We start from the raw sequence: 4,675 nt of genomic DNA on the forward strand, positions 1-4,675 counted from the left end.
TCCAGGAGATCTTTCCAATGCAGGGATCGAACCTAGGTCTCCTGCATTGCAGGCAGATTCTTTACCATCTGACCACCAGGGAAGCCAGCTAGAGTAAAATAAAAGGGTTCAATACTAAAGTAACTGAATGGTAAAATATTAGAAATCATACAAATGATAGTTCACTAGCACAAACTCTAGTGGGGAGATGGAGAAAATATTTCCAATTAAGGGACTAAAGCAATTTGTGTTTTTTCTTCTTAAAAGTCTTTATCTGCCCTCTGGTGTTTAAGAGGTGGATCTTCATGATTGTCTTGATTTACAGTCTGGTTCTTGTAAAGTATAGCAGCAGGAATCTGAAAAGTGGTGTATAGCATTTCCTTGTTAGGGACTACATTTCTTACTAGGTGAACTGAACTACATGCCTCCAAGAAGATGCCTAACACAGTTCCAGCTCATTGCTGAACGTCCCTAGCTGGATTAGCACCTTTGGAAAAGCTGTAACAGTGCACAATGGGAAGGAGTTCACTGCCACATGGCTGTCCATCTAAGAGTGCTTTGAAAGAGCTGAAAAACTCAATAACCTTTGCTGGCAAATTCATCAAATTCATGACAATGTGCACAGAATATTTTCTTTCTTTTGACAGTGGCCCCAGCTGCTGCATTAACTCTTCTCTGACTGGCCCTTGCAGGAAGTCTTTCCCATCCAAGTTAAAGGCTTTTACCTTTTGGTCCACTTTATTTAATTTACAGTTGTGCAGTAGCCATTTATGAGATTCAGGATTGAGATTATTAGCAAACACAGCACAGTTTTTCTTTGCTGCTGGAATGGCAAGGGCCCACCCCACCCCAGGAAAAACATCAAATAGGACATTCCCCAGGTTGGAGAAGTTCTGTGACATGGCTGTGTTCTGTGGGGAGATGAGGATTCCAACAGACTTTTGAAAAATCAAATTCACAGGTGTAATTGCTTTCTCAAACCTTGATCATCATATTCTCCTCTCCAGATAGTACTTCCAGTTGGAAATTTTGGTAGATATTATCAATATTATTGATTTGTGAGGATCAAAACAAACTGTGGAAAATTCTTCAAGAGATGGGAATACCAGACTTCCTTACCTACTTCTGAGAAGTATGCACATTAAGAAGCAACAGTTAGAACCAGATGTGGAACAATAGACTGGTTCCAAATTGGGAAAGGAATACATCAAGACTGTATATTGTCACCCTACTTATTTAACTTATATGTAGAATACATCATGAGAAATACCAGGCTGGGTGAAGCACAAGCTGGAATCAAGATTGCTGGGAGAAATATCAATAACCTCAGATATGCAGCTAACACCACCCTTATGGCAGAAAGTGAAGAACTAAAGAGTCTGTAGATCAAAGTGAAAGAGGAGAGTGAAAAGGCTAGCTTAAAACTCAACATTCAAGAAACAAAGATTATGGCATCCAGTCCCATCACTTCATGGCAAATAGATGGGGAAACAATGAAAACATTGGAAGACTTTATTTTCTTGGACTCCAAAATCACTGCAGATGGTGACTGCAGCCATGAAATTAAAAGACACTTGTTCCTTGGAAGAAAAGCTATGACCAACCTAGACAGCATATTACAAAGCAAACACATTATTTTGCCAACAATGGTCCTTCTAGCCAAAGCTATGGTTTTTCCCATAGTCATTTATGGATGTGAGATTTAGACAATAAAGAAAGCTGAGTGCTAAAGAATTGATGCTTTTGAACTGTAGTGTTGAGGAAGACTCTTGAGAGTCCCTTGGACTGCAAGGAGATCAAACCAGTCAATCCTAAAGGAAAACAACCCTGAATATTCATTGGAAGGATTGATGTTGAAGCTGAAGATCCAATACTTTGGCCACCTGATGCAAAGAACTGACTGATTAGAAAAGACCCTGATGCTGGGAAAATTGAAGGCAGTAGAAGGGGACCATAGAGGATAAGATGGTAGGATGGCATCACCAACTTGATCGATATGAGTTTGAGCAAGCTCCAGTAGTTGGTGAAGGACAGAGAAGGCTGGCATGCTGCAATCCATGGGGTCACAGAGTCAGACACGTCTGAGTGGCTGAGCTGAATTGAAGGCAAAGTTTATCCTAGAGAATTTTCCATGTTAGCAGAATGACTATTGAGAAGAATTCATATTCTGATGTTGGAGGGAGTATTCTGTAAATATTTGTCTATAAAGAAGGCTGGGCACTGAAGAATTGATGCCATTGAATTGTGGTGCTTGAGAAGACTCAAGAGTTTCTTGGACTGCAAGATCAAATCAGTCAATCCTAAAGGAAATTAACACTGAATAGAAGGACCAATACTAAAGCTTAAGCTCCAATACTTTGGCTACCTGATACGAAGAGCTGACATATTGTAAAGGACTGTGATGTTGGGAAAGATTGAGGGCATGTGGAGAAGCAGGTGACAGAGGATGATATGGTTGGATGGCATCATTGACTCAATGGACATGAGTTTGAGCAAACTCCAAGAGATAGTGAAGGACAGGAAAGTTTGGCATGTTGCAGTCCATGGAGTCGCAGTCAGACACGACTTAGTGACTGAACAATTTGGTTTATAATATTGCTCACATATTCTATTTCTCTGCTGAACTGCTGTATTGTTGTTTTATCTGTTATCAAAAATTAAGTATTGAAGCTTCAGATTTTTATTATTGAATTATCTATTTCTCCCTTTAACTGTGTTAGTTTTTGTTTCATGTGTTTTGGGACTGTGTTGATAGGTGTATATATATTTATAATTGTCATATTTTTCTAATTATAAATTAACCCTCAATAAGGATAAAATGTTTCTGTGCATGTATGCATGCTCAGTCATGTTCAACTTTTTGTGACCCCATGGTCTGTAGCCCACCAGGCTCCTCTGCCCTTGGAATTTTCCAGGCAAGAATACTGGAATGGGTTGTTATTTCCTATGCTAGTGTTTCTATTTCTCCTGTAATTATTTTCATCTCCGAGTATATTTTGCCTGATTTTAGTACAACTAGTTCATCTCTTTTTGACTATCATTTTCATGTAAATATTTCCATCCTTTTCTTTTTAATCTATTTATGTCTTTGAATAAAAGTATGCATCCTGTAGCTAGTATATTTATTCTACCAACATCTGTCTTTTGATTGAGGTGTTTAATCCACTTGGATTTAATATAATTACTGATAAGGCAGGGTTTATATTTGTCATTTTGCTGTTGGTTTCCTTGTTTCTTGTGCTTTTTTTCTTTTTCCTTGTTCCTTGATTTCTATCTTTTATTTTTGTTAAATATATATTCTCTTGTTGTGTTAGTCACTCAGTTGTGTCTGACTCTTTGCAACCCCATGGACTGTAGCCAACCAAGCTACTCTGTCCATGAAATTTTCTAGGCAGAAATACTGGAATGGGTTGCCATTCCCTTCTCCAGGAGATTCTTCCCAACTCAGGGATCTAACCTGGGTCTGCTGCATTGTAGACAGATTCTTTACCATCTGAGCTATAGGAAAGCCCACATGTTCTCTAGTGTATCTTTTTAATTTCATTGTTGTTTGTTTCACTATATTTATTTCAGTTATTTTTGTAGTGTTTACTCTGAAAATTACAATTAGCACCTTAATGTGAAATTCATGCCAATTTAATTTCAATACTGTGCAAAAACTTCTGTCTAAATACCCCTATTTCCTCTTCCTCCTTTGCAAAAATGTACATCTGTATAAATGATAGGCCCATTAATGCAGCTTTATATTTATTGATATTCAGTTGTCTTTGAAAACAGATTGGAGAGGAAAAGAATTACAAAATAATGTGTGTATATTGCCTTTCATAATGGCTACACAGTTATCATCACCAATAGTATTTTCACACTTCCTTTCATTCTTTATACATGATTCCCTGTACTTCTTTGAATTTATTTACAATAGCTTATTTAAAATCTTTTTCTGCTAAGTCCAAAATCTGGTGCCCCTGAGGGCCTTTTTCTATTAGCTGTTTTTTTCCCAGTGTATGTGGACTTACCTTCCTGTTTCTTCTAATGTCTTGTATTTTGTTGCTGTTGTTGTTACAAACAAATAGACTTGTTTGTAATAACTCTGGTATTAGATGCATCCACTTCCCACTGAGCTAAGCTCTGAATCATTCAAATAGCCGCCTATTTCCCAGGGAGCTGAAAGTTCAGACAAAATATTGACTCTGTACTGGGGATGATGCTTTAACAGAGGTCCACAAGCAGTTCAGTCTTTTCCTTCTCTGCAATGGCTGCTGGGTTTTACCTCCTACACCTCTAAGGTGAGGAGAGAATGGAAGGAGAGGAGATTAGCCCTAAATTCAAATATGACAGATCCCACCATCTTACCAAAGTTCAGCAGCCTCTCTTGTATAGAAAATTTTTAGTTTGTTCTGTGGGTTTGGCTAATTGACAGACTTCTGAAATGATTGGCTTTAGTTGTTTTGCTTATATTTTATTTTATTTTTAGTTTTTTTTATTTTATTTTATTTTATTTTTAAACTTTACATAATTGTATTAGTTTTGCCAAATATCAAAATGAATCCGCCACAGGTATACATGTGTTCCCCATCCTGAACCCTCCTCCCTCCTCCCTCCCCATACCATCCCTCTGGGTCGTCCCAGTGCACTAGCCCCAAGCATCCAGTATCGTGCATCGAACCTGGACTGGCATCTCGTTTCTTACATGATA

General features: G+C 38.0%; 1 pseudogene; it reads right to left on the reverse strand.

The window, feature by feature from the left end:
• Nucleotides 1-206: 206 nt before the first annotated feature.
• LOC105004593 lies at nucleotides 207-1,044 on the reverse strand (annotated as a pseudogene).
• Nucleotides 1,045-4,675: the final 3,631 nt, after the last annotated feature.

Source organism: Bison bison, unplaced genomic scaffold, assembly GCF_000754665.1.
Source record: "Bison bison bison isolate TAMUID 2011002044 unplaced genomic scaffold, Bison_UMD1.0 scf7180017864480, whole genome shotgun sequence".
In the NCBI taxonomy this organism is placed as follows: Eukaryota; Metazoa; Chordata; class Mammalia; order Artiodactyla; family Bovidae; genus Bison; species Bison bison.